Raw genomic sequence first — 12,746 nt, forward strand, 5'->3', positions numbered from 1 at the left:
TTTTTTTAGACAAATACTTTCTTGTTGGGCTTCCCTGGTGGCGCAGTGGTTGAGAGTCCGCCTGCCGATGCAGGGACACAGGTTTGTGCCCTGGTCCGGGAAGATCCCACATGCCGCGGAGCGGCTAGGCCCGTGAGCCATGGCCGCTGAGCCTGCGCGTCCGGAGCCTGTGCTCCGCAACGGGAGAGGCCGCAACAGTGAGAGGCCCGCGTACCGCAAAAACAAAAAAAAACCAAAAACACTTTGTTTCTTTTTATGCCTTGTACTTTTTTTGTTGAATACTGGACATTTGAATCTTATAATATGGTACCTATGGAAATCTGATTCTTTCTCTTCCGCAGTGTTGGCTGTTTTGTGTGTGTGTGTGTTTTAATTGTTATAGGTTGTTTCTGTGCTGGAATCACTCTGTGGTATAAGCTTAAGGTTTTCTCAGGTCTTTTCTGAGGCTGTGTCTTTCTCTGGGAATGTGCAGTCACTTTCTAAATTCTCCCATACATACGATTACTTTTGAATATCCTAATCTTTAAATATCTGGCTTCCCCAAAAAGGGAAAGGAAAAAATGAAAGAGAGGAAAAAAAAAAAAAAGATGCTTTCCCTTTAAATACCCTGGAAGCCACTCAGCTGGTGGGGTTTGGAACAATAGTGGCCTGCCTTTATGTCTGCACCTCCATTACAGAAAGCAGTAATCCACAGTCAGAACGCAGATCCTCAGCGTTTAGAGCGCAAGGTTCTTATTGCCCATTGTAGCTCCCACAAGCTGATCTAGGAATGCTGGTATGGCTGCCTGCTGTGGGGGTCATGTTGGAGGATGAACTCATTAGTAAACTCTCCCACAGTTGTCTGGCTATTATGAGTATGGACAGCCACTAACCAATGAATACACATAAATGGTACAGAACAGGAAGACTGGAAGCAAAAATATCATCTATTATTGGTGGTCATTTTTAAATAGTAGGATATCAGTATTTTCAAAACTTCTATAACTGATTGTATTTATGACAAGATGTTAGTGAATGAATATAATAGAATATTTTGTTTGGAATTAAATCCAGTCCCCCAATAAACGTTTGCTTTTCATCACTTGCAAAATTCTATACAACAGATGGTAAATGTGGTAATAGCATATGTGATCCATGGAGGCTGCAATGGTTTTTGGAAGATGTTAAAAATGTCGCAGTAATTTAACTGGACTTCAAAATGGGCAGGATGAGTGATGGGACTCTGTCATGAATGATAGCATATAGTTTTGTAAATTGAATATTTCACAGTGATACAGGTTTCCTTCTGCTGAAAAGCCAAGGGCTGTGTCTTTCCCATCTTCTCTGCTCCTCTCCTTTGCCTTCCTTTGTCCACCAGGCAGGTGGCCCTGCGGCAGCTCTGTCCATGCTTGTTTACCAACCACATCCATGCAGCCTGTCTCCTTGCCCAAGTCAGCCAAACCTCCCTGAGGGCCTATTGGAGGAGCTCCCTCATGACAGAGCAGAGGAAGAAACCCTATCTAACACCAAGGTAGGGTTGCTTGATTTTGTCTGAGATCATTACATTGCTTTGTTCATTTATTTCACGTTCAATTGAATTCATGTATTAAAATCTGACAATGAAGATTATAGATGGTATATACAGTTTCCATGCTGGGGAGAGTGTCACTTAGGAGTCTTTTACCAACTGACACGTGATTCAGGAGGGCATTCAAAGATGGTAGCGTCAATTACAGAACTGTGGTAGCAAGCATTTCCACCAGCAGCAATTTCTCCCCCTTGGACAAGAATTATGTAATTGCCAACTAAAATGGACTTTAGTGACATGTTCTCCAGGAAAAGCCGGTGCCTTTTGGCGTGAGGAGGTTTGGTCTGTTTTGCTTTGGTTTCCCTTGAGTCAACTGCTGTTTCCCTTTTGGTTTTCTAGACTCACCAAGAGAACAAAAGAACTATGCAGGCAGTATACAGCATGATCTGACCCTCATAGTGTCGTCTTTTCTGTATTTGCAGTTGGCCTCAAGAACCAGTGAAAAGGGTACATGTTTTTGTTGTTGTTGTTTTTTAATTAATTAATTAATTAACTTTTGGCTGTGTTGGGTCTTTGTTGCTGCGCGTGGGCTTTCTTTAGTTGGAGCGAGCAGGGGTTACTCTTTGTTGCAGTGTGCGGGCTTCTCATTGCGGTGGCTTCTCTTGTTGCGGAGCACAGGCTTTAGGCAAATGGGCTTCAGTAGTTGTGGCACGTGGGCTCAGTAATTGTGGCTCACGGGCTCTAGAGCGCAGGCTCAGTAGTTGTGGCACATGGGTTTAGTTGCTCTGCGGCATGTGGGATCTTCCCGGACCAGGGCTCGAACCCGTGTCCCCTGCATTGGCAGGTGGATTCTTAATCACTGTGCCACCAGGGAAGCCCAAGGGTACATATTTTAGAATCACTCACTTGCTGAGGAAAACTCTAGAAGAAAAGGGAGGTGGGGCTTTCTTGCTGGTTTTAGTCTAGAAAGTCACCCTATTTCCAGCTTCCTGGGATGAGGATTACGGGTGTGGGGTAAGGACCGAGTTTCCAGGTAGAGAACTATGGCCATGGTCTGCAGCCCCTGGGAGGAGCTGTGTTCCCTTGAGGTGGTGTGGGTCAGTGCCCATGGGGCTTTAGGGTTGTCTGTGTGTGGGTCTGTGTGATGTGATTGTGATTGTGCAGGCAATACGTACGGTTAAAAATACGTGTTTCCCCAGTAGATATGTCCCACTTAACACATCACAATCACAAGCGTCACGTTTCTCAAAGAAAGTCCTAGCACCACTGCGCACTTTATGTACATTGTCTCATTCAACCCTCCCCACAGCTGTGCCTGGGCATTGGTTTACTATCTCCACTTCCCTGGGAGAGAAACTGAGGTGCAGAGACGATTGACCCAAGCTCAGGAGCTCCTACATGGAAGAGCCAACGTGGGAGCCCGGGCATGTGGCTGGTGCTCTAGACCGCTAACCTGCACTTGTCACTCAGCCACGGGGTCATTCGTCTCAGGGCAGGAGCTTCGCAGCATCCGTGTACATCTACGGGGTCCCAGACACTGCCCACCATCAGGAGGTGGTCTCAGTGGGCACGGAGCCCAGGGCACTCTAGGTGCATTTAACAGCCGGCTTGGGCACAGTCCTGAGTGTGAACGCACATTAGGAGCCTGGCGCTCCTGGTCAGTGCACAGCTTCTGAGAGGTATGAGGCTCCATGTAGACGATGCAGGTCGGCATCTGTCAGTGCTGGGGTCACTCCTCAGCCTCTGGCCCCAAGCATATAAGAATCAGGGGGGTATTTTAGTGTATTCAATAATATTATCACCGCAAGCTCTGCAGGTGTCAGATGGTGTGAGCTTCATACCCTGGAACGGCGACAAATAAGAACTCAGTATATGGCTTTGTTATTAGCCTGGACCCTGCTTCTCATTTCTTTCCTGCTCCTCTCCTTTGCCTTCCTTCATGCACCAAGGAGGGTGGCCCTTAATGCCCAGTCCTTGCTTGTTAACCAGTCGCTGCCATAGACTCTGGCCCTGGGTCCACATCAAGCAAACCTCCCTGAGTGATTCCTGAGCAGCATCACCAATGACTGACAGTCACTCTGCGTCCTTCCAGCTCTCCCCGAGGGCCTGGTGGAGGAGCTGCCCAGGGACAGGGCAGAGGAAGAGAGTCCATTTAATGCCAAGGTAAGCTCACCCTTCTTCGTCTGAGATAGAAGTGCTGCTTTCTTGGTTTCTTTCTTTCTTTTTTAATTCGGTTGAATTCACATATGAAAATCTGACCATGTGCATTAAAGGTGGGATTTATAGTTGCCTTTTCGGGGAGCGTTGAGTCTCTCCCCAGTGACCCCTGATTTAAGAAGCCATTCAGTAATGCAGCATCAGCTTATATATCACGCAGGGACCTTTCTTCATCAGAAATGTTTCCTCAGGGGACTTCCCTGTGGTCTAGTGGTAAAGAATCTGCCTTCCAAAGCAGGGGACACAGGTTCGATCCCTGGTCCCCTGGTCAGGGAGCTAAGATCCCCCATGCCGTGGGGCAACTAAGCCTGTGTGCCACAACTACTGAGCTTGCACGCCTCAACTAGAAGAGCCTGCCTGCCACAGTGAAAAATCCCTCATGCCTCAGCAAAGATCCAGGGTGCAGCAACGAAGACCGGACACAGCCAAAAAAAAGAAAAAAAAAGATGTTTCCTCAGTGGATTAAGAATTTTGCAAGGGGCAACCAATATGCACTTGAAAGATTCATGGTGCAGGAAAAGCTTGTGCCATTTTCACCAGTGTCTCCTATACTATCTTTTGGGACATTTGACTGGACAGTTTCCCATCTGTTTTTCTAAAGTCACCAATTGGATAAAAGATCCATGTCAACAACACACAGCGTGATCTGATACTCATAGTGTTTTCTTTTCTGTAATTGCAGGTGGCCTCAGGGGTAACTGAAAATGGTACGTATTCTGGAATCAATCATTTGCTTGGGGAAAAAATGCTGATGATAAGGAAGGTGGGCTTTGTTTGCTGGCTTTCATCTGGAGAGCCACCCTGATTCTGAATTCCTGCTGGGAACAAGGGCTGAGGATGTGATGAAAGAAGCTGACTTCCCAGGCAAAGAACCATGGCCGTTTTTCAAGAAGCAGTTTCATTGCCTTTAAGTGGTGACAGGTTGTGTGCATAGCAGTGGGCTGTTGTCCGTGTGATCTGGGTGGTGTGATTCTGAGTGTGCATGTGCGCGTGTGTGTGTCTGTGTGTGTGTTTCCCTAGATTGCCTCCAGCAAGGCAACTGCCAGTGTCAGCTTCTAAATGAAAAATCCCATCGCTACTGTTTCATGTGATTATATGTGTTTCAAAATGTATCAAATTGTACACTTAAAATGTGTGCAGTTCTTGTATGGCAGGAATACCTCAATAAGCTCAGGGGAAAAATCCCATCACCAGCTAGGCAAATGTTCATAGGGTTCCAAGTGGACAAAAGTGTGTTTCAGAATCACTGTGATTGAGTCAATAACAACTTCTATTAATAATTCTCACCTCTGTCGAGCCCTTTATAGTGTCTTCAGGCAGTTTGATTGGTGGTGAATGAAAAGCAGCCATCATTGTCCTTATTTCACATAAGAGAAAACAGAGGCTGGAGAAGGTGGATGAATTATGGGGGGTCGCACAGCCCATGGGTGGGGAACTGGGTGAGGCAGTCTGGAGCCTTTGATCCAGAGCCTCTGCACTTTCTCCCACACGTCTGCTGCCTGGGAGAGACTGAAATTCTCCTTTGAGTTTGGCATCAATTATGATTTTAATCCTTGTTCCTAAGCCTCTTTGTGTGGGATGCTCGCTGGACCTGAGATGCAGTAACCCCAGCCCTTGATCCCTCAGATACTTTAGTATTAAATGGATATTTCCCCCAATGATGCTTCATTCCTGCTTCTTCCCTTCTTCCCCCAAACCTTTAGATTACAGGCGGTCTCAGCATTAAACCTCCCCCATCTCGGCTATGGTGCTGGGGCAGGGTTCCTTCCTTTTGCAGGAGCCCCGGGGGGAACCCACATGTCACTCCCGGTTCTGAAGGAATCTGAGAAGGGAGCCTCCAGGAAGAGATTCACCCCAACTTTCACCAACTGAGATCTCATATTTTGCTTCAGAAAATGTTGCCAGGAGTAGCAAGTGCCATCGTCGTGTGGAAAATCAGAACCGTCACTAATGCCAGGCCTAGTTTCTGTGTTCTGGGCATGAAACACTGGACAGAGATCTCCTTCAGGGACTGAGCATCAGGAGCTCCCTTCCTGGGAGGATGAAGGGGAGGTTATGCGTTGCGAGGTGGGGAAAGAGGAACTCAGCAGTGGGATAGGAACTTCGCCACTCACATCCCTGTCAAACCTGCCAGAGGAAATAGGGTCTGGGTTTCTTCCGAAGCCTTAACAAGTCAAGGGAGTTGTTTCAAGTCAATATAAAATGAGACAAAGTAGGGTTTGAGTTTCCTTTTGGATCATGAATCTTGTGTGGAATAGATTGTATTTTAATAGAATTTGATAGTCCTGTAGGCATCAGTATTTTTCCCTACAAAACAAAAAGATGAAACTGCTAGACTGAAAGATGTCACTGGTCAGATCAGCGGTGGAAAGGCTAGTAAACTACTCTGCAAGGAGCAAGCAGGGGACAGGTGGTCACATCTTCCCCCTCTTTGGATTCTAGAGCTGCACTGCCCAGTCTGGTAGCCACCAGCCAGATGTACCTGTTCATATTTAAATTAATTAAATCAAATTAAGCATTTGTTCCTTCATCACACTAGACACGTTTCAAGTGCCCAAGAGCCCTATGTTCATACAAATGAACTTATTTACAAAACAGAAACAGACTCGAAGACTTAGAGAATGAACTTACCGTTATGGGGGGAAGGGTGGGATGGAGGGATAGTTAGGGAATTTGGGATCAACATGCTCACGCTGCTATATTTAAAACGGATAACCAGCAAGGACCTACCATATAGCACAGGGAAATCTGCTCAATGTTACGTGGCAGGCTGGATGGAAGGGGCGTCTGGGGGAGAATGGATACATGTATATGTATGGTTGAGCCACTTTGCTGTGCACCTGAAACTATCACAACATTGTTAATCGGCTATACTCCACCATAAAATAAAAAGTTAAAAAAAAGTTTTTAAAAAAAGCTATAGAGGGCTTCCCTGGTGGTGCAGTGGTTGCAGTAGTTAGGACAGATGCCTCACCTTGGAGCTTTAGCATCCTTGGGTTAAACTGTGGAGCATTACTCAGGTGGGCCTCTCACCAGGTTCCTCAACTGACCATTTGTCTTGGTCTCATTCTTCTCAGCGACCACAGAGCAGAACGGGCACAATGAACGCTTCCAATGGGGCTTCCTCTGTGTTGAATTGATGCACCAGAGGCAGCAGACATATCTGCATTTTAGGTACGTAGGCTTTTCAAGATAACCTAGGCAGATGAGACATCTACTTTCTTCTTTAAAATGTTTAGCCATAGTCACTGTCTGTGGAAAAATGAGCAAGTTGTTAGAGTTTCCATGAGTTGAATGACCATTAGTGCTTGGGGCTCTATCCTTTTTACTTGTATAGATACATCAGGTTCCTAATATGTGCCATCCATTGTGCTAGGTAATGATATAAAATGTAAATATAAGTATAAATATAACTGACCTTTGCCCCAGAACTTCTGATATTTGGAGTGCTAGTTAGAATGAAAGACTCAATCCAGGGACTTCCCTGGTGGCACAGTAGTGAAGAATCCACCTGCCAATGAAGGGGACGCGGGTTGGAGCCCTGGTCAGGGAAGGTCCCACATGCCCCGGAGCAACTAAGCCCATGCGCCACAACTACTGAGCCTGCTCTCTAGATCCTGTGAGCCACCTCTACTGAGCCAGCATGCCACAACTATAGAAGCCTGTGCGCCTAGAGCCCGTGCTCCGCAATGAGAGAAGCCACGGCAATGAGAGGCCCGCGCACTACAACCAAGAGTAGCCCCCGCTCTCCACAACTAGAGAAAGCCCACGTGCAGCAACGAAGACCCAACACAGCCAAAAATAAATAAATGAATTTATTTTTTAAAAAAAGTTAAGTGCATTGATGGAGAGATGCATTACATTAAAGAAAAAAAAAAGGAAAGAAAGACTCAATCCATCATTTAGCTTTGACTTGAGTTAGTGAATGGACTAGACATGGGTTGTCCAGTACTGTAGCCACCAACCACAGGTTGAAATTCGGCTTATTTGAACTGAGATGTGCTCTGAGTGTAAAAATGCATAATGGATTCTGAAGACGGAATAAGAAAAAGCAAATTTCAACTATCTCATTGAGATCTTTTAAACAACGTTTGTGTCGTCAGTGTAAATACCTGTTGAAGTGATAACATTTTGCTGACTAAAATTATTTTGACTTGTTTCCTTTTATTTTACTTAATGTGGCTACTAGAAAATTTATAATTAGATATGTGGGTTACATTCTACTGGACATCCTGGTCTAGACTCAGAGATCCTTCAACTCCCGCCAGCTGGTCCGACTCGGCTGTGGCTCAGATCCCCAGCAGCAGGTGAGAGGTTGAATCAGTCAATGGGGGAAACTCGATTCACCATGTGGTAGAGGACTCCATCCAGGATCTGATTAAGGAAAAAGAGAATCATCTCTCCAGCCTGGGTGTTGAAACCTAGTCCTGCCTACAGCTCCTGGAGCAGAGGGCCCAAGGGTCCCTAAGTGTACACACTAGGTCTGGGATTGAGCTGGCCTCGGCAACACTTACTGTATTAATAAATTACTCCAGGGACTTCCCTGGCTGTCCAGTGGTTAGGACTCCGCACTTGCACTGCCAAGGGCACAGGTTCAATCCCTGTCTGGGGAACTAAGATCCACGAGCCATGCAGTACGGCCGAAAAAAAAAAAATTACTCCATTCCCCAAAATTTGGCTGTCATATTTGCCTTTTGTAGAAAACTGAGAGGTAAAAAAGAAATTACGTAAGATTAGACTCACCTCTCCTCTACTAGATTCTCCTTCTTAAAGTGACTCAGTTCTGGAGTGAGAGTCACCTACAAGGGGCTTTTTTATATTGAAGCATCCTCTTCCCACCCTATTCACAACAGGCCTCACCTCTTTAATCTGATCATATTTTGATTTATGATTTACTAACGACTAAGAGGTCACCACGAATGTTTTTATTCAACATTGAACCAAAATTTCAAAATGAATTGCATTTTCAGAAATTTTGTATTTGAGTATTTATAAATCTCAAGAACATTGCCTATGGCCAACAATTATAATTTTTTCTTGGCTTTTAGATAAAATCAGACCTTTCCATTTAATTTCATTAATATTACTCCATGTATATATGTGCATATGTATGTATATTAGTAAAAAATTCATGCTTAATCTCTATTCAATCGTAGGTAAAACTCATTTTAATTTCACTAATATTTTCTTAAGACCTAAAACCCTCAGCTTTACTGATTAATATTCGCACCTCACTAATACCTGATTAAACTCTCACTGGCTTTACCTCAACTATTTAGAATATGTGGGTCCAGGTTGATGGACACACAACCTATTTACTAAGGAATCATGTAGTAAGAAGGGAAGGTGAGATGGGATTTGGCCGTGCTTAATTCCCATCCTATGAGATAGACTAGCCACTTTCATTTTATTGCCAATGAATAACTAGAAAGAAGAAATCTGTTATTACTGTCATCGTGTTTTACCGCACAGTGAAATTTCAAAATGTAGGTGGATCAAAAATCATGACTTTTAGATGTTTTTGAGATTCAAAATATGGAAAGGTCCTAAATTGTACGTTTAAAAAATATCCTTGCTACCGAACCCTCAACGAAATCTGAGAGTTTGTTGTTGTTTTTAAACATTTTCCCACAGGGACTTCCCTCGTGGTCCAATGGGTAAGACTCCATGCTCCCAATTCAGGGGGCCCAGGTTTGATCCCTGGTGGGGGAACTAGATCCTGCGTGCATGCCGCAACTAAGACGCCTTCGTGCCTCAACTGAAGATCCCACGTGCCGCAGCTAAGACCCGGTGCAGCAAAAATGAATAAGTATAAAAATTTTTCCCCACATATTTTGGCTTTTTCCCTTCAAATATAAAAAGCCTGGAGAGGCTTTAGTTCTTGAGTGACAGTTGCAGACATATTTAACATTTGATTAATGAGGTAATCATAAAAGGCTCCAGCCATCTCCCAGCTACCCGCTAGGTGGCGCTATGTCGAAGTCTATGAAAGGATTTGGCTCTTCCCTGCTCTGATCCAGGTTTCCTGCCTCCTAGATTCTACTTTCTGAAATGCTCACCAGAAAGCAAGGACCCATCTGAACCTGTGACGGCTCAGTTTTGTAGACACTTCTGTCTCCTGATAAATAGGATATCCTGACAATCTGCTCCTCGCAAGATTATTAAAAATTACAGCGGTTTAGGGCTTCCCTGGTGGCGCAGTGGTTGGGAGTCCGCCTGCCGATGCAGGGAACACGGGTTCGTGCCCTGGTCCGGGAAGATCCCGCATGCGGCTAGGCCCGTGAGCCATGGCCGCTGAGCCTGCGCGCCTGGAGCCTGTGCTCCGCGGCGGGAGAGGCCACAGCAGTGGGAGGGCCACGTACCGCAAAAAAAAAAAAAAATTACAGCAGTTTAAATTCATAGGTAAATGTTCAGCCTTCCTTCTTCCTGGAGACCTTTCACCCTGAGTGACATGGCAAAACTCCGCCGCACCCAATGCCTGGATCAGCTGTTCCTTCTTCTAGGAACCATTCCTTTTGTCCCAAGACAAAATATTGCTTTATATTGCTCTCCCACGATAATTTATAAACATTTCTAGTAGAATATGTTACCATTTTTATTTGGATTGGTATGGTCTTAAAAATTCTTTAATGAGACAAACTTAGTAGAAAGCTGAGTCTGTGGCCTTGATTTTGGATATGAAATACGAAGATATCCAGCAAAAAGTAGACAACAAACAATTACCGTTGGATTGACAGACAGTTGTATGTAATAATTTGAAATCAATCTGACTTCCTTTATATTTTCTCCTGATTTTCATCCTCCCCACACTCTCCTGGCCCTCTAAGTGTCATCTAAAGCAATAAAAGAACTCAGCTGGCCTCATACCGCCAGACCCTGAGTAAGGAACCCAGGTTAGCCAGAACAGACTTCTGACTTACAGAACTGTGTGATAATAAATGGCTACTGTGAAAGAGAAAAAAAATATTGTATATTAACGCATATATGTGGAATCTAGAAAAATGGCTCTGATGCACCGGTTTGCAGGGCAGAAATAGAGACACAGATGTAGAGAACAAACGTATGGACACCAAGGGGGAAGCGGGGGTGGTGGTGGTGGTGCTGGGATGAACTGGGAGACTGGGATTGGCATATATACACTAATATGTATAAAATAGATAACTAATAGGAACCTGCTGTATAAAAGATAAATAATCTATAAAAATTGGCTATTGTTTTAAGCTGAAAAAAAATTGTGAATTAATAATGTAATTTTATTCATTGATTAAATGGGTGGTATTTATCTACTCATATTTATTTTATAACCCAGACAGACGTACTGTACGTTACTTTGTCCATTGTTTAATTCATCAAAGACGCCTAGAGAAGACAAGGCTTGTTTTCAAAGCTTGACCATGGTGTAAAAAATTAATAAAGGGAAACCTCAATTACGTAGAGCTGGGAGACCAGAGGGGGAGCTGTCTTGCCCTGTGACCATAGCAGAGCCCAACAGGAAGAAGAAAGACTCCTCTTCTTTCCTGGCAAGACTCAGCCAGTGAAAAGCCGTGAACTCTTGACTAGAGCCCTCCCAACTTCTTTGTCCCCTCTGTAAAAGCATTCTCCTTCCCTTGCTGCTTGGGGGTAGTCTATGTTTCAAGTCAACACTTTCAGAATATATAAATGCCAAGGTTTTCTGATTTAGAAAGTACCCATTTTGGCCAATTAGTTTCTATTTATTGTCTCCTCTGATCCTCATTTTAAAAAATCTGATTATTTTTTGCTTAAGACGAGTTTATCTTTAAAACACATGTGGGGTTTCTTTGTACCTAGAGATTTTACCGTGGGATGGACTTTTAAAAACTGCAATAATAAACAAGTGCAGAGTTTTAAAAAATCATGAAACTGTAGCAAGCAAACTTGACTGTACATCATACAAAGAATAAAATGAAGGAAACTGATATGAGTTGTGGTACAACAATGAGAAGGGGAAATATTAAGATTATATATGAATTATTTGTGATTTCCTGAGAAGTAAAGCCCGCACTTATCATTATTCTTGTGTATCTTCAAACATTTCCAAACTTCAAATGAACAAAAGAAAGCAAGTACAAAACACATAAAATGCCAACATTGAGAAACAGTGGTTACATTTGACTTTTACGTTCATTCTACCATATATATTTCCCAGTCTCTGTTGGAGAGTAGGAGCCTAACTTTGATGGGTACAAAATAGCACACAGAGATGTCCTAATCACAGAGAAAAACAATTGCAAACTCAGGATTAACTCAATGCTCTGGAAGCACCCCATAGATCAACCCCACCTCAGCCCTGAGAAACTCTCCTGCCTTTTGTTTCAGTGAAGCTGAGCCCAGACTGAGTCCTGACCTTTCTCCCTTATTACTGTAGTCTTCAATATCATCTTCCTTCCCTATTTAACTTTTTTGGGTGCAATTTTTTAGATTAATTAATTAACTTATTTATTTTTGGCTGCACTGAGTCTTCATTGCTGTGCCTGGGCTTTCTCTAGTTGTGGAGAGCAGGGGCTACTCTTCCTTGCAGTACGCAGGCTTCTCACCACAGTGGCTTCTATCCTTGCAGAGCACAGGCTTCTAGGGACGTGGACTTCAGCAGTTGGGAGATGCGGGCTCTGTAGTTGTGGCGCACAGGCTTAGTTGCTCTGCGGTATGTGGGATCTTCCCGGACCAGGGCTTGAACCCGTGTCCCCTGCACTAGCAGGCAGATTCTTAACCACTGAGCCACCAAGGAAGTCCTTGGGTGCAATTTTTGCTTTGACGAATGTAAAATGTATTACAGAAGTCTTACAGCAATATAGATTTCCTTACCCTTTGTTCTTTATGTTATAGTTGTCATATTAATACCTCAGCATGAATTGAACTTCACCTTCTGAGATTGTGGTATAATTTTTTCCTTCAAAATTCATACTTATAGTAAAATAATTTAAGAGGAGAAAACTAAGCTATCTCATTTATCCAGATGCTACCCCTTCTGTGCCTCTTTCTTTCTTCCTGAAGATGTTCCAAC

The sequence above is a fragment of the Monodon monoceros genome, unplaced genomic scaffold (assembly GCF_005190385.1).
Source record: "Monodon monoceros isolate NGI ecotype Baffin Bay Population unplaced genomic scaffold, NGI_Narwhal_1 Super_Scaffold_1, whole genome shotgun sequence".
NCBI classification, from domain to species: Eukaryota; Metazoa; Chordata; class Mammalia; order Artiodactyla; family Monodontidae; genus Monodon; species Monodon monoceros.